This window comes from Ailuropoda melanoleuca, chromosome 1, assembly GCF_002007445.2.
Source record: "Ailuropoda melanoleuca isolate Jingjing chromosome 1, ASM200744v2, whole genome shotgun sequence".
Classification (NCBI taxonomy): Eukaryota; Metazoa; Chordata; class Mammalia; order Carnivora; family Ursidae; genus Ailuropoda; species Ailuropoda melanoleuca.
In genome coordinates, this window is record NC_048218.1 from 177,508,588 (window position 1) to 177,534,421 (window position 25,834).

At 37.2% G+C, this 25,834-nt stretch overlaps 1 long non-coding RNA gene across 1 annotated transcript; it reads left to right on the top strand.

Annotated features, from left to right (window-relative positions):
- Positions 1 to 283: 283 nt before the first annotated feature.
- On the top strand, positions 284 to 24,039 carry LOC117804238. Its single transcript, XR_004628582.1, has 4 exons — positions 284 to 350; positions 3,690 to 3,779; positions 22,395 to 22,584; positions 23,987 to 24,039. It is a non-coding gene; the product is annotated as an uncharacterized LOC117804238 (long non-coding RNA).
- The last annotated feature ends 1,795 nt before the right edge of the window (positions 24,040 to 25,834 follow it).

Genomic DNA, 25,834 nt, shown 5'->3' on the forward strand with positions numbered 1-25,834 from the left:
TTACTCATAGAAGGGATATATCTGTTCGTCATATTCTCCCATTCTCTCTTGTCACATTTCTCTAGGATTAGAAAGGGACAGGTTTTTTCCTCCATCTTCTTCTTGTCTAGTAAACTTCCATAAAAACCTATGAACTAGGTCCCTAAGTCTGTGTTAATGATAGACATAATGGAATTGGAAACTTCAATCCTTAATCACTGAAATCCAGACTATTGCCTTGCTATACATTCTACTCTTGAATACTAATTACCACTTTTGTTTTTTTCTTTTCATTCCTTTTAGAAGAATTCTTAACCTACATCAAAGCAGAAAGATCTCTTCAATGGACTAGACCTCACAAAGGCAAAAGAGTAAGCCATAATAATAATATTCAACATATAGATCTCATTACACATTTGTCATGTAGCTAACGGTGAATGATTGATTCTGACTTAAAAATTATGCTTCCCAGAAGAGATAACATTTGAGCTGAATCTATAAGGAAAAAAGGAATATTCATTAAAATATTTTTAGTAGTGGCTCAGTTTAAAAATGCATAGCCAGTGGTTCTTTTCTGAAGTAGGCATATTTTTGTAAAACCAGAGAATGCACAGCAACAACAACAAGATAACTTGAGAATTATGAGTACCCAATAAATATCAAAAAAACCAAACTCTTCCATTAGTTCACACATACTATAAAGCACCTATGACATGCTAGGAATTGTACCAGGTGTTAACAAAAATGAAAAGATGCACTCCCTACTATCAAGCAACAAGTAAGCATATTATTAAAATGTTTAGCTTGCAGTAGGGCATATACATCTTAGAAGAAAAGAAGAGCTATAACCACTAAGTAGTGTAAAAATAATTTTCCAAATGATGGAAGTCAAAAATTTCATTGTAAAATCAGGAATAATCCTCATACTAGTGTCCCGCCTATCCAGCTGTGTAGAGGGTCCTAGTGGTAGCATAGATGACACCTTCCTTGCATTTCATAAGAAGAAAGATGTTAAAAGATTATGACCAAATATGTGTACAGGAAAGCTTATTGAGAGATATAGAGAGATAGAGCAATATAGATAGTACTCTCACACCCCTGAGATTATAGGTAGAAGAGGATATTTTGGCACAAATGATTATTATTGAAATTATGCTTTCAATGATCACTAAGACTTAATTGAATGTTCAATAGGAATTTTGAAGTTTATAAGAAAGAAGTTACATACTAATTAGTCTTTAATTTCATAGCACTCTAGGAAAAGTATACAAAATACAATTCTGAAAACATAATGTATAATCATTCTCCATTCATACAGTTAGGAGTCTCCTTTCTTTCTCTTAACCCATGATCTAATTTTTATGTAAAAGTCATGTCACTGAATACAAAATAATATGATATAAGTGGAAGTGAGGCGGGTAGTAAAACCACCTTACCTAGTAAGCATGTTATGACTAAATACATATATTGTCTTTGATTATCTGGTTAGTAAAGTATTAAAATTATCATCTGTAAGTATTTTTAAACTGAGGACATTTTATAAGTTCTAATATTACTGCAAATGGTGAGCACAAGATCGAGTTTCAGAAACACATACGCTTTACTTCTGTTCTATTGACCCTATAATTTTAAGGCAAAATTACTTATCATATATACAGTCCAACAGTAAGTAAAAGTAGAACTTTGTCTTAAAACATACTGAATTTGTATCCAGCAAATTCTTGAATATCCTTAATGAAAGTGGAGTCTAGAAATGTATACATTAGACATACAATGATGGCTTCAAAATTCTACATATGTGGGGCTTTAGGACAGAAATCTAGTTAAGCCAGAGGTCTTATGTTGAAGATACATTTACAGAGAAAATACACTGCTTTCTATTTTATTGACTACACAGAGCAAATACACTGTTCTGCATTTTATTGACTATCTTATAGATAAAATACTAATATTTTATGAAATTTTATTTAGCTTTTATGTAAATGTAAGAAAGTATACATTTTCACAGGAAAAAATTACCATTCTTTTTATTTAAGATAGAATTTAAAATATGGGGGCGCCTGGGTGGCACAGCGGTTAAGCGTCTGCCTTGGGCTCAGGGCGTGATCCCGGCGTTGTGGGATCGAGCCCCACATCAGGCTCATCCGCTATGAGCCTGCTTCTTCCTCTCCCACTCCCCCTGCTTGTGTTCCCTCTCTCGCTGGCTGTCTCTATCTCTGTCTAATAAATAAATAAAATCTTTTTAAAAAAGAATTTAAAATATGGTTGAGAATTAACATGTTTTCCCTCCCCAAGCCATTCAGTGGCACTGCCATTGTAGATACATAAAATCATATGTTGATAACTCCCATATCTTTCTAATGCTAACTCTCTTCTAAACTCGAGAGTTATATATTTGCCTTCAGTCTCAAAAGCATATTAACCTCACTATGTCCAAATCTGTTATATTTATAACTTACTGCACTCTCCTCAAACATTTTTCTCTCTCAGATTTTCTATTCTAGTTGATAGCACCAGCAGCCAGCCAGGAATCAAACTGGGTTCATTCTTAATTCTTTTCTTGGCCTCATCACCAATTATTAATTCCTTCTGTATCCCATGTGGAGGCATCAGCATCCATTCAATGATTCAGGCCAGGAATGTGCAGTAGGCTCATGTCCAATACCCCATCTATCTAGCTGAAGAGAAAATGATAGTAGCAATATAGATAGTACTCTCACACCCCTGATGCAATCAATTACTAGGGCCAGTAGATGTTACCATCTGAAAAGTGTCTTGAATTTAGGCTTTCAGGTGGTAGAGAGGTAAATCAAGCTGAGCTATGTGTGAACGTGTGTACTTAGAAAATTAAAGTATTCAGGTTCACCCAACTTGAATAATTTCATAGCAGAACAGCATGCAAAGGGCAGAACTGGAATGCTGTCCATGTAACCCAAATGGAAATACAGAGGGACATAAGGGTCCTGGGAGTGAATTACAAGGCAAAAACTCAGTCCCTAAAATTAGGTATAACACCTGAATGAATCAAGAATAGACAACAACAATGTGAGACTCTGTGCTGCAAGACTAGGATCTTATAAATTTCCCCTGACTAGGGACAAGATTAGTTAAAGGATCAGAGGCAGAACTGAACAAATATTTATGCATATATACATATATAAAACATAAATGCATTCATATATACATACATAAAAAATTCACAATATACAACAACACACAAAATTGCAGAAGCAACCAGTTATTAATCTTCTTCAATGCATAAGCTCCAAAGGTCAAATTTTTAGGTTCTAATTTCTAGGTTCCATTTACCTTCTCTACCATATGATGTTGGAAGAGTAAACTATGTACTCTGAGCCTCATCTGTAAAATAAAGATTATAATATCATCTATCCCATAAGATTGTTGAAAGGTTTAAATAACTTCAGGGGCATTAATAAATAACAAATTTTATTATTACCATTATTATGCATCAAAACATGATGCAATGATGGCAATCTTTGGTAATCTTTACCTAGAACTAATTTCCTTTAGGATAACAGTCTACTCTGTTTTTTCTCTCATCACTATACAGATAACACCCAAATCTGCATTTCAAATCCAAACAGCTCACCTGTGCCTTACTTATCTTTACTATTTATTTGACTGTTTCCACTTGAATGGACTTTCGTGCATTTTACAGATCTGAAACTTAATACATCATCTTCTCTTAGTTGCTGTACACAGCCATAACCTCGGCAATACCTGAGAGCCTGGGCTAAAGAGACTCCAAAGAGATGAAGGACGTTGGCCTCCCCATTATGGTAAGTTAACCCTAGTCTTCTTAACTAGATTGTAAACTCCTTAAACACTTAGGATGATTCTTCTTTTTACTATTGTGAGGCAGGGCACCCTCTGAGAGATGATATTTATGTGTTTGGGTGGGGGAAAGGGACGATGGTTTTCTCACTGTCCAAACTGAGAGCTTTGCCACAGAATGCCCTTTGTTTCCTTGAACAAGTCCTCCTACCGCGACTTTCCATCAAAAGACAAATCACCATGGAGTACCTGAGGGCAATCTTCCTTGGTAAACCAAGCAAAAAACCCACTATCTAGAGAAAAATATTTGAGAGTTTTAGAAGGAAACACTTCCTTGCTCTGAGGGGTTTGTACCCAGGTAGGTATCAGATTCTGGAACTAACCCTAACTCGGCATTCCTAAGATCAGCCAGCACGCTGGACATGCCAACAAAGCTGGAAATAGAGTTCCAAACCTCCTGGAAGAGAGTGAGATTGTCTTCCCTTTAAGATGCTGAGCCCAAGATCTGGAGCAGCTAGTATCCTTGCTCAGCCAGAAGAGAGCCAGGCATGAGGGCAGCACTATGTGGCAACAAGAAGCAATTCTAGAGTCCTAGGTAGCACCTCCACCTCATGCATATATAAGTGTGAGCATCTAGTGCCCAGCACGGGTACTCGGGGAGGAGGGATAGGACTAGCTGTAGAGAGAAGTAGGAGTTGGTTAGGAAAATATTTACCGTAAGGCAGATGATAGTGAAGACCTCATCTAAAGCGAGGGTGATGGGGCTGATCACAAAGCTGGCAGTAGAGCCTGATTCTGCCAGAAGAGTAAGGGATCTGGAAATCAAGAATTTGGCTAGCAAGATAGTAGTACAGCTACAGAAGAATCAATCTCCAAGATGGAGAAATCGAGTCAAATGGTGAACAGAGGGAGATGAAGATGTGGGCTGAGAAGAGAAGAGATTTCTAGAAGATAGCCTATGGAGAACAATACTTTGAGTGAAGCGCGGAAGGCCCAAGTGACAAAGTGAGGCAAGACTGACATTAAACAAAACTATTAAGGAAACAATGCCAGTGTTTCATCTTTCCTTTTGGAATGCCTCTTTCCTTTTATCCCCATGAGCTTGTCTAGTACCTTTGATTGTTTCCTCTGTTTGAAGGATCTTCTGCCCAGATATCTGATGGCTCATTTCCCAGGTTCCTCAGCCTTCACTGTAAAATAGCCCTCTTATCAAAAATTGCAACTGCCTCCCTGGGAAATGCGCATGCACACACGCGCACACACATCTTATTGTCTCTCCCTGTCTCCTGAGCACATATCAATATTTAACATATTGCACATTCTTTTCATTTTTCACTGTTTATTGTCTGTGTTTCCCATTAGAATTTAAGGTCCCTGAGGACAGGGATTTTTGTCTGTTTAATTAACCCTCTAGCCCCAGTACCAAGAACAGTGCCTGTTGCATTATTATATGGGCTCAATAAATATTTGTTGAATGAATAATCAGTATCTAGATGGGTCTTTTGTTGTCACAATGGCTGGCCTCCTTCACTGGGGATTTGCATGCTCTCAAGCCACCACCAGGGAATTTGCCAGTAACCACTGTCTTAAATGATTCTTGAATCACTTCCCCACTTTGTTGAAAATTATCTGTCCCATTTTCCATTTTCTTGGAATTTTTCCAGATAATTGGGAATTATTTTTGAGAAGATTATCTAAGTGAATGTAGATGGTTAAAATTAATGTATGACGCATTCCATGTACTCTTTTCCATTGTGGGGTTCCTCAGTGACTCCTCCCAGAGAGCCAACAATATGAAAATTTCAGGAAATGTGACAGCCCTTTGGGAGAAGATTTGAGGGCATGAGAGTATTAACCATCCCATATAGAAAGCTGACTTTGCCTTCTATGTGTATGTTCAGCCCTGGATCTTCCAGTGTAATTACGTGTCATAAAAATGAAACTTAGTAAATTCCATAGCTATTGACTAAAATGGGTAACTCATTTAAGGAATACCTTTTTAGCACAGAATGGGCTTTTTAGCCAAGACATTTTTACTTGAGTACAATTTAAACCAATTTCCTTTTGTTTAGTCCACAAGGAAGAGTGAATAGCTAGTTCTTGTTATTTATCTTTCTCACAGTAATATTGTGAAGGTTTAATAAAGGACAATACAAAACTTTTGCAAGTATAAACTGCAGAGAAATCATGATGGCTTTATTCTTAAATGGTTCCATGTCACCTTGCTATTTCATGCTTGTCATTCACTAATTAAATGTCAGTTCCCAATAGCTACATGGGGAAAAGTGTTATTTGACATAATCTAAAATAGAATCTAAGTATACCCAATTGTGCTTAGATACAGATACTCTTTGTCCTCCCATTCCTCACCTTCAGCCAGTCTCTCTGTTCTCCTTCATCGTTCTTCCCTTTCCTCTACTGCACACCTGCCATTTCCCACCGCATTTCTCACCATCCCATTGAATAAGTGGATGCTCACCAGCCTCCATCTGTTATTATTTAATATTAACCAGTTCCATATCTACTGTCCTAGTGTTGTACAGATTTCCTGCTGCTTTTGTGTTTTGGCTTTTATTTTGTTTTCATATCAGGGACTGTGTAACTGAGGATGCATCGGCTGGAACTAAGACCCAGTGTTAAATAAACTCACTGTGACTGAAGTGTACAGTGAAGAGAATGTGAGAGCTAAAGATTGGCAGAAAGAGGCAGCCACAGTCTGATGTACCCGTGGCAGGATTACACTCCTCCACCACGGAAACAAATGTGTGACTTGCCAATGGAAAGACGGCGTTTTGCAGATAAGATTGTTCTTAGAATGGGGAACTTGGGTATTAACCAGCTTCTGTAGTCCCTCATTTTATCTCCAACACCATTAAAACCATGAGCAGTATTGTGAGAAAATATAGCTGTCTCTTGAGAAAGAGTCCATCAAATAAAAGAAGGAAATCTATCATAAATGACATTTGGTTGATACTCTCCACAACATCACTATAAGGCAGGAAACTAAGTTATAGAGAATTCAAATGGCCTGCCTGGCTTCACAAAGAGAGTGGTAGTCAGAAATCAAATCCAGCTCTTTGAAATCCGTACCCAGGGATCTTTCTGTTTTGTTATATTATATCCAAGTCTGTATATTTTCTGACCTGTATGCCAGTAAAAAGAAAAAGAAAAAAAATTACATTGAAGTTCATTCCTTCCTATTTGAATGAATATTTGCCTGGTATTTTATTATAGTATAAAGTGTACAATACAGGTCATCTATGTTTCAGGTAAATTTCTACTGAGATAAAAACCATCACAAAGAAGAATCTTGACTAACTAAGCTTTTTCCTTAATACATCAAACAGCCACGTTGGTCTGATTATATTCAATTTTGCACGTTTAAATGCTTTCTCCAGTGCAACTTTTCTCAGTTGCCACAGAGAACGAGTATCACGCACACACATATTGGATATAGGAACAGACGCAGACATGAACTGCAAGTACATTCCTTCTACTCCTTGTGTTCTAAAAATCAAGTGTCAACTTACCATTGTTGTGTCTCAATAATTCCTCTTCAGACCTGTCAAACACCTCAAGGAAGCTCATCTAGATTCCCAAGTTTTCACAAAAGCATAATCCAATAAAGAATCCTAACACCTCTGATTAATGCAAAGTGGAGAACTAGTTGTGATGTCTCTTCTCTCTTACCATTTTCAAAATATGTGTTGCATTCCAGGCGACTTCAAAGGGTCTGTATGCCAGCTCCATTTATCCTCTAAATTCTGCACAATATGCCCTCAAAGGGAACAGAATTTTAACTATTTGTATATTTCAAAGCATTTTTTCTACATACAAAGCAACCACAAGTATTTTTAAAGAAAAGGTTGAATTCTAAAAATAGTAGTAAATGTGTCAGATGATTCTTGTTTGGTCTTTCAAGACATCTTACTAGTTTTGCTTATAAAGATAATTTTATGCCTGATTACAGATTTTTTTTTTTTTGCTTTCAATAGGGTTATTTTAGGGATATTGTGTATGCCCAATATGCACTGCCTCTTCCTAACAACATCGTTATTACTTTTGGAAAATTACATCTTCCTCATTTTCTGTAATCTCGATGGTCCATGAAATCCTGGGGCCCTCCCACTAGAAGCCTCAAGGGAAGATACTTTCTTACATTGCGTCCATACAACAAGAAGGAAGGTGTATGACCTAAATTTGGCTGAACTAAAAAGCTGTAATCTTCGACAAGTGAAGGGAAAAAAAAAAAGGAAGAAAGAACAATTGGAATTCCATTCCTCCCAGAGTGGTCTCTACAAGTCTGTTCTTCTTTGTAATTGAGGTAAAATCAACCATTAACCATTTTAAAGTGTACAACTCACTGGCTTTTAGTACTTTCACAATGTTGTACTATCACCCCTATTGTGTTCCAAGATATATTAATCACACTGACAGCATTAGGCATCCCCATACCCATTTAAGCAGTTACTTCCTACTCTCCCCTTTCCTCAGCCCCTGGCCACCACTCATCTGCTTTCTGCCTCAATGGATTTACATATGATGGATATTTCACATGAATGAAATCATGCAATAATGTGGCCTTTTGTGTGTGGCTTCTTGCACTTGGCATAATGTTTTCAAGCTCTGTCCCTATTGTACCCTTGATCAGTGCCAACCAGACTGTTCTTACCCTCAGCCCTCTCCCAGCTTTCTGTTTCTGTTTCTCTGCTCCTGCCTGGGATTCTGCACCTGCCATGCCCAGTCCTCCAATCACCCCAGCTACTCTGTTAGTGCCCTTCTTCCCAGTCTTTTACATTTCCTTTTTCCCTGTAGTGAAATTGAGCTAGTTATTGATATTAGTTTCTTTCTTTTCTTTCTTTCTTTTCTTTTTTTTTTTTTTTTTTAGGAGAGAGCACAAGGGGAGGAGCAGAGGAGAGGGAGAGAGAATCTGAAGCAGGCTCCACACTCAGTGTGGAAACAGAGCCCACACTGGTGGGGGGGGGGATTGATCTCTTGACCCTGAGATCAGGACCTCAGCTGAAACCAAAAGTCAGACACTTAACCAACACTGAGCTACCCAGGCGCCCCCATTGAGTCCCATTTCTTACAGTGGATGATGTTCTAACTGGATACAAAAGTTCAAAGTTTGCTTTCCATTTTCTACTCTTTTCTTATGCCAAATAAATATATGAAAATGGTAGAGATCCATTTACCTTCTTTCTCTTTTATTACCACTGTTAGGGAGTATTGTCTTCACGCAAAGGCATTGCAAGCAGAAGAAACAGATCTGAGCGTCTTGATGATTCATTCTCTCCCTTTTTAAAAAAAATTTATTTAAATTCAATTTAATTAACCTATATTCTGTTATTAGTTTCAGAGAGAGAATTTAGTGACTCATCAGTTGCATAAAATACCCAGTGCCCATTACTTCAAGTGCTTCTTTAATGCCCATCACCCAGTTACCCCATCCCCCCCAACCCCCTCCCCTCCAGCAACCTTCAGTTTGTTCCCTATAGTTAAGAGTCTCATACGGTTTGCCTCCCTCTCTGTTTTTGTCTTTTTTTTTTCTCCCCTTCCCAATGTTCATCTGTCCCTCCCTTTTGATAATTTAGCAAGAAATTAGCTCAGTGAGAAGACCAGAGGCTGAGATCCAGAGGCTCTTCCTTTCCTGAGGCCTATTCCTCCAGCAGGGAATTTACATTTGAATAGAACACATTCCATCCCTAAAGCCCCTTCAGCGGGGTGCATGCAGCCACGTGAGGCCCAATCCAAAACCCACCTCTGTTGGTGTTGTGAGAATTTGGAAGATCATAGGCACTCCGCTCCTTTTTTGCTTGCAACTTTTTCTCTTAATAAAATTTATTTTATAGCTATACCATGTGATCCTAGTGATATGTGTGTCCATAGCCTGTTTGCATAACAAAGCCAATCCAATAAATAGGATGAGAGGCCCAAATATGAACAAGACAAAAGTCCTTATTCTTAAACAACTCAAGTTTAGTAGAGAAAACACCATGTACACAAACTATTATAAGATGAACGATGATGTTTGAATCCTATAACATTCACAATCATTGAGCATCCAGATTTTGCTTCAACACTTGAGGCTGATACTGAAGTTGCTGCAACCTATTCCCCTATAATGTACCTATGCTCGTCTGTGTTCTTCCCTTTAGAGCTTCAGAGAGTAAGCCCATCCTTCTTCCAGCTGACCACCCTTCAAATATCTGAAGATGGTTGTCATATCGGCATCCACTTTCAACATCTGTAATAACTTCAGTTGCCTTCAGCTATAAAGCACCATGGAAACATAGGAGGGAAAGACGTCTTTCAGGTGGGGGCCTGAGGGATATTAACTGAATGAATAGCATTTGACTTCAAGTTGAAAAACATTTCTATAAATGAAGGCAAAAGGAGGGTTATTGCAGGTGGAGTGAGCAGAGAAAGCAAAGTTTATATTTGAAAAAGTGAAGATGAGATCCTAAACACGTCCCTAGTTCAGCAGAGGGATCTGAGGAAGAACAGCGAGACCATGTCCATTAAGAGCACAAACTCAAGTTTGTAGTACAGATCATTAGAAACCTTGAAACAGTTTCAAACGGAAGAATGACATGCTACAAGATAAGCTTAGGTGGTTTTGTTGCTATAGCATAACCCAGCAAATCATCATCATCATCATCATCACAAATATAAAAGTAAATAAGTAATTGCAGAAAACTGTGACATAGGGGCGCCTGGGTAGTGCAGTCGTTAAGTGTCTGCCTTCGGCTCAGGGCATGATCCTGGCGTTCTGGGATCGAGTCCCACATCAGGCTCCTCCCCTGGAAGCCTGCTTCTTCCTCTCCCGCTCCCCCTGCTTGTGTTCCCTCTCTCGCTGGCTGTCTCTCTGTCACTTAAATAAATAAAATCTTTNGCTCCTCCCCTGGGAGCCTGCTTCTTCCTCTCCCGCTCCCCCTGCTTGTGTTCCCTCTCTCGCTGGCTGTCTGTCACTTAAATAAATAAAATCTTTANAAAATCTTAAAAAAAAAAAAAAAGAAAGAAAAGAAAACTGTGATATAGATGGATAAAGAAGAGGGACAACCAACTCTATCTGGGAGGAGAGGGGTAATTGGGGAGACTGGAACAGGCAATGATGCCATACCAGAACGTGGAATCAAAAACAGAAATGGGCTGAGCAAAGAAAGGGCTCCCACGGAAATTGGACACTTTGTGTTAGACCAACGTCCTAATAAGTGACAGAAAAAGGGCTGTTCACGAAAAGGAAGATAGTGAAGTATGTTGGGAAGTTAGGGTGCCTTGGTGGTGACATGCACTCAAAGCTTGGAAGGCTGATCCTAACTGTTCCAGAAAGACTCAGCCTGCCTTAGCCACTCCCAGAAGTTCTGACCTCCTTTTTTTCCTATAGCATCTATCATCTTCTAATTTGCTGGGAAAGTTACTTACATATTATATTTATAATTTCCTATCTCTCTCGCATCACCAGAACATAATCTCCATGAGGGCAGAGATCTTTCCCTGTTCTGTTCATGGGTATGTTCCAAGCACTAGGAACAGTGACTAGACATAGTAGGTGCTCAATAAGTATTTGTTGAGTGAATGATTCCAAGGTCATTTAAAAGTCTCCAAAGTCATAGTAAGGAGTTTAGGTTTTAACCCTGATGAATATTGGGAGCCATGGACAATACTAAGCAAAGGAGTAATTTTGCAGCTCAGAAATATTACTATAAGCAGCAATATGGATCAAGGATTAGAAGGAGGAAAGCAACAAACTCTGTCTTACTGCTTCTTATGTGAAATCTGAAATAGGCATGCTGTAAAATGTGAAAAAGCAAGAGTCTAGGTGCTTATTGAATTTCAAAGCATCCTGAGAGGAACAGAGGTAGAAGCTGAGTGGGGCTTAGGAACAATTGGGCAAGTTTAGGGTGGAATAAAAGGGTGAGAAAGCCAGGGAAATATGAGATTTTCAAAGAAAGAAGGCACAGGCACCTGGGTGGCTCAGTTGGTTAAGTGACTGCCTTCTACTCAGGTCATGATCCCAGGGCCCTGGGATCGAGTCCCATATCTCGGGCTCCACCTGCTCTGCAGGGAGCCTGCTTCTCTCTCTCCTTCTCCCTCTTCCTCTGCCTGCCCCCCCCCCCCCTTGCTTGTTTTCTCTCTCTCTCTCTCTCTCTCTCTCTCTCTCTCTGTGTCAAATAAATAAATAAAATCTTTAAAAAGAAAGAAAGAAAGAAGAGAAAAAGAAAGAATGAGAAAGAAAGAAAGAAAGAAAGAAAGAAAGAAAGAAAGAAAGAAAGAAAGAAAAGAAAAAGAAAAAAGGAGGCGCAAAGTAGGGTGGTGATAAGACTATGGGGGCAAACAGAGTATATAAGTCACTTGCAGGTTTAACAGTGGTCAAAAAGACAAGGTTGAGAGAAATGATGGAATTAATTCCTCAAGGTTAAAAAATGAATTAAACTCCTGTACCTCTCATATCTCTTTCTCTCTTGCTTTCACTCTCTCTCTCCCTCTCTGTCTCCACTCTGTTTCTCTCTCTCTCTCTGTCTCTCGCGCTCTCTCTCTCCTGGTCGTCGCATGTCTTGTCCTGAAGTGTTACAAACTCCAAAACCAAATACCACCTAAATATAAAGATTTGTAGTAGTTGTTTCTTTATTTCTCCAAGAAATTTTTGTACAACGCTGCAGGTCATTTTGTAGATAATATCTTAATCACTAAATAGTACCTTCAAGACATAGGAATAATTTATTAAATATTCCTTTATGTTTAATCAACAGTTATTATAAACTTTCACAGATTATTTTCTTTCTTGTGGCTTTTTTTAACTATGAAAAACAAATGTGTATTTTTCTACACGTTTACCTAGGTGCAGAATACAGAAATTGAAACCATGGTTTTCATTGGTTCTACATGTCTATGAAGGATTTAATCCTTTTGTGATGTATCCATCTATAATCCTTTTGTCATTAATCATGAGATTTTAATGGCAAATTCTGAAGTGCTTTTTCCAAGATAAAAAAAAATGTGAAAGACTAATGTTATAAATTGTTTATCTTCAGGGGTGCCTGGGTGGCTCAATCGGTTAAGCATCTGACTCAATTTTAGCTCAGGTCATGATCTTGGGNTAAACTTTCACAGATTATTTTCTTTCTTGTGGCTTTTTTTAACTATGAAAAACAAATGTGTATTTTTCTACACGTTTACCTAGGTGCAGAATACAGAAATTGAAACCATGGTTTTCATTGGTTCTACATGTCTATGAAGGATTTAATCCTTTTGTGATGTATCCATCTATAATCCTTTTGTCATTAATCATGAGATTTTAATGGCAAATTCTGAAGTGCTTTTTCCAAGATAAAAAAAAATGTGAAAGACTAATGTTATAAATTGTTTATCTTCAGGGGTGCCTGGGTGGCTCAATCGGTTAAGCATCTGACTCAATTTTAGCTCAGGTCATGATCTTGGGGTCCTGGGATTGAGCCCCGTGTTGGGCATCGCTTTCAGTGGGGAGCCTGCTTCTCCCTCTGCCCTTCCCTCCACTTGTGCTCTCTCTTTCTCTCTCAAATAAATAAATAAAATCTTAAAAAAAAAAAAACCCTGCTTATTTTCATACTTACTGTATTGTAATTTTTTAGCTCCAGTTAGTGGGTTGTTTTTTTTTTAATATTAGTAGTTCTAACTATTTAGTACAGTGACTTAACACTGTTGTAAAAAGAGGATGATTTACTGCTCAAGCAGATCACTGGTGTTCAAAATTGACTTCTACAGTATTTTAGATTCAATCAGTCTACTGACTGAGAAATCTATTTCATACTGTTAGAATAACCAGTATAACCAGATAATTGGTGTCTGTTACAACAACTGAAGATACCGTTCTAAATGGTCAAAAGGCAATCAGTGTTCATGAGAAGGAGGAGTTTCAGGTGGTCTCTGGAGTCCTGTCTATTGGTGTCGCTTCTGAATTTTTTGCAAAGCAGTATTTTTCAAACGGCACAGGTGAAGAAGTTCTGTCAGAAAGTCATCTCTATCTTATATTGGCCTTCATCAAAGGCCATTTTCACCTGCCTGCAAATAAAATGAATTTAGCTTCTACTTACATACACTGAGGACAACTTTCCCTTTCACCAGAACCAGGGATGGAGAAACAGTGGAGGCCTGACATCTCCCGGCACAATTGCTCTATCACCATGGAAAGAGGAATTACGGGAGTATCTACCCAGCCAACATTGACGACTTTCTCTGTAGGGATTTTAACAATACAGAAAATCAAGAAAGTGGAGACAACAGTGGGAGTGTGATGTCTTTTCAGAAGATTTATTTGGTTCTCTAGGGAAATCTTACTCTAGGTATGCTAGAATATATTTCACCAAGTACACTCCTAAGTCCCGGATCCTATGTGGAAAATAACTTATTTTAATAGTGCATTAGATTACAATATTTTAAAATACATATCTCAAATGTAAAAACAACTCTATTTTATCTGGAACAAAGTTATCATCATTAGCACTGGACTATGAAGACTAAGAAAAACTATTTAAGTTTTTGCTGTGAAAATTTTATTATCTCTACAACCTAACACTAACCTTTTCCTACCATAATTAATAGGAAATTTGATCATATAGGTAATACAATTTTTATCTTGTTTGTACTCCTTTTCTTATATTCCCTATGTGTGTATATATATACATATATATATATTTTAAGATACAAACTGTATACACCTCTTTGGAACATTTGTTACAAATGAGCTAGATAAATAAAAACTTTGCTATAGAGTACAATGCATTTAGTTTTAATTTAAATGATTTCCTTTTAATTAAATAAAAATCAATAACCATAAGGATTTATTCTTCATAAATATTTTTACTTGTCATTTTTATTTGTCAGATAACACAAAATAAAAATATAAAGATAATTTTCTTGATTCTACATTTAGTTTTGAATTATTCTCAATGTCTTCTATGCTGTTATTTAGGGAATTAACAAGGGTCCAATTTAATGCATGCCTTAGGAACATTAATACTAAATTTTAAATATTAATGTTTTCCAAGCACACTCAAGCAAATAGATCGTCCTACATAGAACATGTGCTGTTAATTGTTTAATAAAATGCATAAAATTATTTATAAATCAATATGCAGTAATCAGTGTGGTTATGCCATTAGATCGTAAGTTAGGTAAAATTTTAAAATCTCTCTTCATTATTTATCTTACCATTCAGTTGGTGATGTCAGTAAAAATTAGTCTCAAACCTGGGCCAATTGCACCCACAAGCTGTTTAATAGACCACAACTGACTTAATAGTACCTAGGAATGTTCACTACTGCCTTTAAAAGCAAATCAATGTGGTAAAATGTAATAAAATATAAAATATTTAAAACTTGCCTTCTGACAACTGTAACTTTTCTTTTAACGAGTGGGCAACTTTCTTGAGGTTGGTAAGAGGCTGATGAAACTGAGCGTGTTAAAGAGGAGGGCACTTGGTTCTGCCACACCTGCAAACGGGGCCAGTCACCTTTTCGCAGCCTCACCCGCACGAATTGGCCAAGACCAAGGCCAGGTGCTGCAGTTGAGGCTCCCTGTGCCCTGATGAGCCACCGCTGCAAACTGCCTCTTTTTTTTTTATTTCTGCTGTGATACTGCTACTGACACTGAATATGTATAATGAAATAACACCATACATTGAAAACTAAGAGAAACTGTATATTTTGTAGCATATGTTGTATGTAACACTTTTCTTTAAAAGCAATAATCTGTAGTATCTTATTGAATATCAGGGAAATGGAATGATAGAGTTTCTATATATTTATTGATTAGTATTTTATATAATTCATTTTAGTTCATCTCGATGGTTGCTTTCTAGTCTTAGACATTTACCCCAAATCTGGAACTGGCCTTCATTGTCTGCTGGAATAACAAAATACAGTGATCTACAATGAGAAAATCCTAGTTACATTTTAATGAACTGAAGAGTCAAATGTCTTTGAGTAATGAAACAAGGAACAGGAGGGTGGATATGGAGAAAAGATCTAGAGAAATAATATAACAATGCGACTCTTCAACTTAAAGTTTATAATCTAGTTGAAGAGATGGAATCCACACGAGGTGTTCCTACAGATCTAAAGAAAAAGTATGTGTGTAAAGCAGCATTACCAGCTGCACAAATGAACACAGTAGAAACTGGGCACATAGATTCTGAGAGGAGGCTGAGCAGAGGAAAGAATCACCAGAAGAGTCCACGGTAGTATGATTTCTGTAAAGGTTAATGCAGCAATTGGCAAGAAAACTGGATTTCTATAAAGTAGAAGGAAGGCTTTCTAGGTGGAGTGCTGCTTTGAAAAAGCACAAACTATAGACTAAGTGAAAATTTTGGTAGAAGGAAATGTGATTTAAAAGAAATAAAAATCTGTGACATACTGTTGTCCACGGAGAGCAGCAAAATTAAAAAGAAAATCTATAAACCAGAGTATACTCTAGGTTTATAGAAATATAGAAATATATGTCACATAGTCTTTGTTACCATAAACATGCATATGTGGCTGTTTATTAACTTTTGTATACATATTTTACAAAGAAAAGGAGAAGAGTGAAATATTCTGTACTCAAATTATTAAATAATATTCCTATATTTGTTTCAAGATCCCTAAAAGAAAAAGCGATGTAGAGCAAGTTCAGGATCATAAAATTATTAGAAAATCACATAGATTAAAGAAAGAAGATACTTGAGTTTATGGTGTATTTGTAAAGTTTTTTAAAAAGGAAAAACAATGAGCTTAGTAGCATCATGAGGAACTTAACATTAAGTGTATTTTCTAATGATAGATGATTATGGCTAAAAACAAAAGCAAAGGGAGATGCAGGGGACTGTGTGAAACAAGCCAGGGAGGTTTATGTGAGGAAAAGGTTAGAAAGAGTCGAAGCAGCATTTGTAATGAACACTTGACTAAGAAGCTGCAAACTGATTCTCAGGGTTGCCTCTAACACTAAGTAGCTAACCCAGCTTGTCATCTATTAAAGTTTATGAACCTTTTGCAATCATTTCCAATTCCATTCTTTTGAGTCAATAAACTGAGTGTAATGTAAGAGGATGGATAATGTCTTCTGGATTTGGACTCGGAAATCAGCTCTAAAGAGGATTCTGAATATTAAAGATGTCTTTACTAAATAAGCATTTTTTTTTTCTAAATTGCCCTCTATGGTGTGCTCTAAATGGCTATTTTCACTTGCTTTTTAAATCTGTATGGGGAGTCAGAGTATATTCAAATAAGAGAGTAAAAGTTTGACCTTTCCTTTACTGCTTGTGAATGGAAAATTCTCTTTGACATAACAGATTTTGTTTTGTTTTAAGTAAAGGTTTTTTGATTTGGTATGGAGACCAGTTTCTAATCAAGTAATGATTTCTCACAGTAATATTCAGAGAACGTTTCAGGGGTTATCAACCAGTGGCACTGGTCTCATTGAGTGAAACCAAGGATAATTATTGATGGCACATGCTCATTTGCTGTCATGCAGAGATAGTATTAGAGAACAAACTTCCCCAAATATACTTTCTACTCCTGATTTCAATGATGTTACAATTCCTTATCTAGTTCCTCGCTTCTTTAAGGGCATCTAACCACAAGACTCAGGCTGACCTCAAAGGAACTTGATTAAGTAACCTTCAAATTCTCAATTCAAAGATTATCCAGTACGTAAAGAAAAGTAACTATCGAAGTTACCCAGATGTTCCGGTAGTGAAGATTCACTGTAGATCATCTATTTAATGAATTAAAAGCAGAATAAGAAAATTCAAAAGAAATAATGCCAATATTAAAATTTTGGTAAAGCGCAAATGACCTGAGGATATTCATAAGTAGTCATTATTTGCAGTCCCCAGATTTCCAGAACAAAAGAAACACTTTTAATTTGACTTCACCCTAACAAAATGTTGACTAGAAAAGAGATACTTTGTTGGCGGAGATTTTAAGGTAGTGCCAAAAAGCGGGGGGTGGGGACTGGCAATAGAATATAAAAATGAAATGCAGTAAGCAAAGATCTACTTCAAGAGTTTTCATAAACATTGTCATTCATACTTAACAGAATTTACTAAGCAAAAGGGAATATGAAGCCTTGTATGGTACTTTCTAGTTTTTAAATTGTTTCCTACTTTCATTGATTTACTTCATCAGAACGTGTCCAACAGGAAGAACTCTTAAGATGATTATTACATTCAGTGGGCACTAGTTGAGAATATTTTTCTTATGCTGTAATTAAAAGTTCTAATTCTCGTTAATCATAATGAATAACACGGAATATAAAAGTCTAAGAATGCACCTTAGAAAACAGAATATTAGAAAAGGCAAGTTGCTATTGTTGTAAAACAAATGTTGAAAAAACTATGACTACAAACGAAAGATTGAATAAGCTATCCTAATTTCAAGGATAAAAAGCAATAAAACAAGTTCCACTGCACCTATCAAAAATCATATTCAGATAGGATAACGTTTATGAATAATGCTAATTCCCTAGTTTTCTATGCTTTAATTTACCTGAATGCATGTTACCAAAAAAAAAAAAAAGCTTCTATAGGAAAATCTTGTGTTAGTTGAGGTACAACCTCATGTACCCGAATTTAGTAAGAAATGTCAGAAATGCTACAGCTGGTAATTGCAGAGTGAATCTAAATCAAATAATAGCTTTTTAATCATTAGGATGATCATAGTAATTTGAAAGGTGAACATAGCAAGAATGATGTTAACATAAAATTGTTGATATCAAAAACTGAAATTAATACTGGATCATTCCCATCATTAATCAGGAAATAAATCTCTCTTGCAAGAGAACTTTCCGAGAGCAGCTAATAACTGCTATCACACTTTCCTGAATCCATAAACCAAATATAGATCGAAGAGTGACTGATATTAGAAGCCTGAAAGTGACAGTTCCCTCATGAATTTCCCCAGACCACGTGGCCTCTGCAGTATTAAGACTTGAAGGAACATTATCTTATCATGAAATAATTCAGCAGTCAGCTTGATGAGTATGCTGCACTGCAAAAGCAGAGATATCTGCGTCAAGCTGATTTTCTGCCATTATCTGCATGTTTAGAGAGTTACTTGAAAATAGAAAAAGATGGAATTAATAATAAGTTTTGTATTAGTATACAATCACAGAAAATATAATAAGAATAGGTTCAATAAGTGGGACTAGGGCTAAAATGTGGCCTCTAAATCATTGCTCATAATTGTTACTGGCATGCCCCAAATCACCATTTAGCTCTTATCCATACCTATCAAATACTTTTCTATGACAGTAACATTTCTTTAGTCTTAGAGACACAGACACATAAGAAACAATTCCAATCGAATGCTTTTTTTTTGATGTCCCAAATCACTAAACCAAAGTTACCCATTCTCCATGATTTTTTCATCAATATACTACTATTCCAAGAAAGCACATTTAAATATTTTTTCACCTTGTGCAGTGTCCCTGGCAAAATATTTCAAAGCAAGAAGCCATGTCTATGACTTCCACCCAAGGACTTTGGAATTGTTATCAGAGTTATATAGGAAATAGTTTGGCCAAAAATATCAAAATTTTGAATATCTGTATTTATTGACCAAACAGATCCACCTCTAGGGATTTAAAAAATAAATTTATTTATTTATCTAACTGATACACTCACATTAGTGTTCAAAGATACACACACACACACACATACGTCTTTACAGATACACTTGTATAAAAGATGTTCATTGTAGCAATATTACAACAATAACAAAATGGAAATAAGTATTTATTAATTAGTATTTTATATTTTCATACAATAAAATGCTAACGACCTAGTAAAATAAATAAGGTAATTGCTTATAATATCTTGCTATACAAAATACACATAGAATTAGAGAAGAATAAGTTACATGATTGCATTTTCTGGTTTTATAAATAAATATAAATCTTCATATATGGTAGGGGCACCTGGGTGGCTCAGTCGGTTAAGCATCTGCCTTCGGCTCAGGTCATGATCCCAGGGTCCTGGGATAGAGTCCCACATGGGGCTGCTTGCTCAGTGGGGAATCTGCTTCTCCCTCTGCCTGCTGCTCCCCCTGCTTGTGCTCTCTCTCTCTCTGACAAATAAATAAAATTCTTTAAAAAAAAAACCTTCATATATGGAAGTTAGGAAAATTCATATTTTAAAAACTAACTACAGTTTGGACTTCTTTTTCTAGGCCCCAATATAATGAACTTGAATCGAAGGAGGGTCTTAAACGACATTACAAAGTAGTGGTAATTACCCCCTTTGACTTCTGAGAGATAGCAGGTTAGGACACAGCCCCAGAAAGCCAAGGAGATAAAAAAAGAGCTTTCTAGAGGAAGTCAGTAGGTCCTAGGTGCAGCCTAAGCAACAATTAGAAAGCCATAGCTTCCAGTAGAAAGTGGCCAGTAAGTTTTAAGAATGTCTTTACTAACAGGTAGGAGGCTATGATTGCTTGAAGTAATCAACAATAAAATATAGAAATTTTGGAATGACTCTAGCAAGGGAACAGACTTTCCCTACACTATTAGAATAAAGGTGAAGAACATGAGTGTATCCAGCTTACACATATACCATTTATTGAAATCTAAGTGCATTTTTCCCCTGAAGTGTGTCTTATAATCAGTGTGGACATTTACTCTGGTAGTATCTCTTTTATTGATATATTTTTGCTAAAATAATTAGTATTTGAATGGTGTATTTTATAATTGGCGACCTCCTATAATTGGTGGCCTCCTAAAATTGGTATTTTATAACCAGAGAACCAAGGAATAATGGTTCATATTTCTAAAGGCATATTCAATGTAAAGAAGCAAACATTGCTGAGAAACAGAACAGCAAGGGAACATCAGAAGATGAGTCACTTTTAATTTTAATATAATACACAACTGAATACTTGATTAGAGGCTTTTATTTATTTTTTTTACTAGTTTGCATAAACTATGTTGTTTTTCCAACCCATCCTTTGGGGGGAATGCATGCATAACACTTATATCCGGTCTCTGCTAGTATGTAAATAAGCTCCATGAGGGCAGGCATACTTGTCTGTTTTGCTCAGTGATGTATCCCATTCACCTAGAAAAGGACTTGCCATATAATAAGTGCTTGTGACTATAGCAATGAGAGAATGAATTAATAAATGAATGAGCTTAATTGCTTTTTTAAAAAGAGCCTTGACATTTGTCCTAAACTTATGTGGACATACAATCCTCATACTTTTCTAATGCTCCCAAAGGAAAAAAAAAACTAAACAAAACAAAACCAAAAACTTGTCTATTGAAGCATGAGGTTAAGATTTAGCTGGCAGAAATACTTTGAGTTCCAGAATTTCCCTTCACATATTATGGGCACTCTCTTATCCTATTATATCACCATGTGTGTAACTATTTGTGCCTCTCCAGGCATCACTGACACTAGAAGTATTTACTTTCCACTCACCTTACCCAAGTTCCCAACTTTGAACTTTTTTTTAGTCCTATATCCACCTGCAACAGCAATAACATAGGACTTGATTGACCCAGCAATTCCACTCCTAGGAACATACCTAGGAGAAGTGAAAACATATGTTCATACAAAAGTTTGTACATGAATGTTCATAGCAGCAATATTCACAATGACCCAAAACTAGAAAGAACCACATTGTACATTAACTCATGAATGGATAAATACAATGAAAAAAAATATATATATGTATATATATATATAATAGAATATTATATATATATATATAATGGAATATTATTTGACAATAATAAAGAGTAATGAAGTTCTGACACATCCCTCAACATAGATGAACCTTGGAAATTTATTATGCTGAAAGATTGTATTGTATGACTCTAGTTATAGGAAATGTCCATAATAGACGAAGCTATAAAGACAGAAAGTAGATCAGGGGTGGCCTATGGCTGTGAAAGGAGATCCAGGGGAAGGGAATAACTGTTTATTATTACCTCAGGGTAATAATAATAATGGTGGTGAAATATTTTAAATTTGATGATAGTGAAGGTTGCACAACTTTGTGAATATGTCAAAAAGCATTTAATTGTAAAGTTTAAATAGGTGAATATGAACTATATCTCAATCAAGGTATTATTATATTCATATATGGTATATGAATTATATCTCAATCAAGGTATTATTAAAACCAATAATAATTTAAAATTTTTAATGTATTTATATACCCTTGAATACACTAAGGAACAAAATTCCTTTGATATTCTCAAAAAGTTAGAAATTTTTAAAACCTGTTAATATTTTTCTAACTAATTCAGTCCAATTTAAATTGATTGGAAGATGTCCATCTCTGCCAATTCACTAGTTCATCAAACTTTTAATTTTAGTATTTTTTCTTAAATAGTTTTTTTTTTTTAAGATTTTATTTATGTGACAGAGAGACAGCCAGCGAGAGAGGGAACACAAGCAGGGGGAGTGGGAGAGGAAGAAGCAGGCTCCCAGCGGAGGAGCCCGATGTGGGACTCCATCCCAAAACGCCAGGGTCACGCCCTGAGCCGAAGGCAGACTCTTAACGACTGCGCTACCCAGCGCCCCAATTAGTATTTTTTCTTATTAGCTCTTCGGATGTTGCCTGCTGCTAATATGTTTGTTTCTCTCTCTTCTCTTCTGAAAATAGGAAGGAATAGTAACACCACTGAATGTACATCTATACGTCATCTCGCTTTTAGGTATTCCCAATGGTGCCCCACATAGGAAGATCCATTGCATGGGATGACAATGAAAGCTCTTCACTAAGGTTTGAAGCTTATTTATGCTAGAGAAGGAAATGAGAAATCAGTGGAGTAAAAGACGATGTGAAAGCCAAGGTATTTCCCATTTCATTGTTTTTACGGTTGGCCCTCTACTTCCTGCAGTGCCCACATAGACCTTACAAATGGATTTGTTTTTAAACATGTCTTTGTTTTTGCCATCTACCAAAAGATTTCTTAACCTATCTACTCCCAATTCCCAGATTATTCCAAATACTTCAGAGAATAACCACTTGTCTCATAAACTGCCATTTTTTAACCACATTCATTTGACATTTTCATAGCCAAAATGCTATTCCCATCCCCTCATACTGACAAAAATGTCTTCAAGTCATCAGGATTAACAAAATAGAGAGGGTGTGGGAAAAAAGAGTATAGAGTTTAGTTACATTATTTTTTTTCTTTAGACAGAAAAATGTGGCAAGTAGGAATGTCCATTGAACAATTACATATTTCATTTTGCAGCCTTATCACAACACAAAAGTTATGTGGGAATTTTGTAGCTTCCCATCAATTATCAAATACCAGAGCACTAGTCAGTTGACTACTGGAGCAATTATTGGCCTAATAAATCCAACAAATTTGTTCTTACATACCAAGAAGACATATCTCCAAAAATATATGTGTATAAATATATTTCATCCAAAAAAGATATATTTGAGGCTATTCCATAACTTCATCAGAGTCTAAAGACATGAGGATAAATCGGTTTATACTTACTAGTTCATCTTTAAAAAACAGTATATTTGCAGTAAGTTAATTTCCCACCAAACATTTCAAATTTACCAATTCCCACATAAAAAGATAATGCAGCCATCATAATGTGCCAGATATTATACTGAACATTTAATGGCTAATAAGCATAATTTCTTAAATAATGTTCACTGGAAAGAAATTAATTTCTAAGATTTCATTAAATAAATGAAATATCTGAGATTCACTTGTAAAAACTGATCCCAAGATATAATTCTGAAGCCTAAGTTATTGTTCCTCATTTCATAACAACATGAAGGCAACTCATCACATTACAATTCACATACGGACTTAATCAGTTTATTTCACCATTTATATTGAACACTGCCATAATTCTATGACTTTTTTTGGTCAAATTACTAACTGAGGTAAAAATTTACAAACAGAGCTGTTGTGTGGTAGAGTGTGTTTCCAAGATGGTCAGCGGCTCACTTGCAATGTGACCTTGTCTGTTTACTGTTGAAACTGGGTGGACACTGTAACTGTTTTGACCACTAGAATGAGGCAAAAGTGACACTCTGAGAACTCCAAACCCAGTCTAAACAGTACCGGCAGCTTCAGTTCTCCACCTCTTGGTACACTCGGTCTTAGGACAGAACTCAGCCGCCATGCTGTAGAAAGACTAAGTCACCTGGAGAGGCCGTGGGTCAATATTTCTTTCTTTCTTTCTTTCTTTTTTTTTAAGATTTTATTTATTTTTTGACAGAGGGACAGCGAGAGAGGAAACGCAAGCAAGGGGAGCAGGAGAGGGAGAAGCAGGCTTCCCGCCAAGCAGGGAGCCCCATGCGGCGTTTGATCCATGTGACCTGAGCCAAAGGCACACGCTTAAGGACTGAGCCACGCGGGCGCCCCTGGGTCGATATTTCTATCAACAGCCCCCGCGGCGCTCCCTCCTGAGAGCCAGCAGCATTTGCGAGCTTGTGAGTGAGGCCCCTGAACATCCAGCCCAGTCGGGCTTTCAGAGGCTCCCGCCCTAGCTTCCAGCTGCCTGAAGACCAAGAGACACCAAATGAGAACCACCCAGGTGAGCTCATTCAACCCCCAGAACCCAGAGAGTAATAACAAACTGCTGTTTTAGGCCGGTCCGGTTTCGGAGTGCTTACTCAGCAGTATATGAGGGGAACACGCGGTGACTGCCGCTTTACTCATCACAGAGCGCCCCCCGTCCCCTTCCAGAATCTGTCAGGTGAGAACACAGGTGAAGGCAAGAAGATTACCACATGGCCTAGAGATATTGAATACAATATTTCATGTGTAACGTCATTGTTCTTAAAACTGGGCCCTATAACAAAGTATTTCTTTGAAAAGAATTTTACCATAAACTGTAGGTAAACTACTAGATGAATTTATTGAAGAATTGTGTTAAAGGTTAAATTTAACCTGCATTAAGTGTACTTCACTTTCCCCAAACTCATTCACTTTCTTTGGACAGCTGAAGGTCGACTTATGATTTAAATCCTTCCTTACTGTTTCAAACATCCCTCCAGATGCGTCTCAGGATAAACTGCCACCAGAGAAGGCATTTGATTTCCGGTCTGCCCTCATTGCTATGTCATTCCCTGGAATGGAAAGGGGTAAAGAAACCTTGGTGCGTGGTCTCCCCAGGCTTGCGTTTCCGCCTGCAACTAGAGGCGATAGCACGGGAATGGGGTCTGACCACCTGGTGGCAGCAGTTCCCGCGATGGCGGTGGATCTCCCACATGATTCCTCTGCCTCGCCTGCTGCTGGTCACGGCTGCACCCGCTCTGGGCGTTTCCCGCGCCTGCAATCTGGCCGGTCCTTGGTTATGGCAGCTCCAGATAGCCTCTCCTGTAGCCAGTTCTAATCATGTGCCCGGACAACAACAGCTGTTTTTTGTTGTTTTGTTTTGTTTTTTTAACTGTGGTCACATTAGAATCACCTGGGGGAATCTTTTGAGACTTCCATTTGCAACGTGTATCCGTGACCAATGAAATGTGAATCTCTGGATGTGGAACTCAGACGTGAGTATTTTTAAAAGCTTCTAGATGATTTTAATGTGTAGCCAGGTCTGAGAACCACTGCCCTAGACCAAACTTAGTTCTATGAATAGCTAACGACTTGGCATTACCCTTTTCGGTAGCATCACTAAAGGGCCACTGCTCATGGATTCCTTGCAGAGCCACGAAGGAGCAACTGTGGAGTTGGTACACTTTTTTCCCTAGGATCTTAGTAAATTCTCTGCAGGGTTAAATTCCACTCCCGTCCAGTGCTATGATGAGCTCTGGGAATGAAAAAACTAGTTGTATTTGACCCCTGATGCCGGGAAATGCAATTCCACTGCCGGGAGGTGGGAATGGCAAGAATGGAAGAATAATGAAAGTAAGTCATTTCAATACATTGTGCCTCATATGTTAAAAGAGCAGGTCTACAGGAGTACTAAGAAGGGGCACTTTGAAAGAGCTTTTGGGGGCTCAGTCAAGCAGAGGGAAATGCATAAACAGAGGCCCAAATGAAAGCCAAGCAGAGCACAGGTCGGGGAAGGTGTGATGGTTTGATAAGGCTCACAGACTTGGGGGTGGCAGGGAGAAAGTTT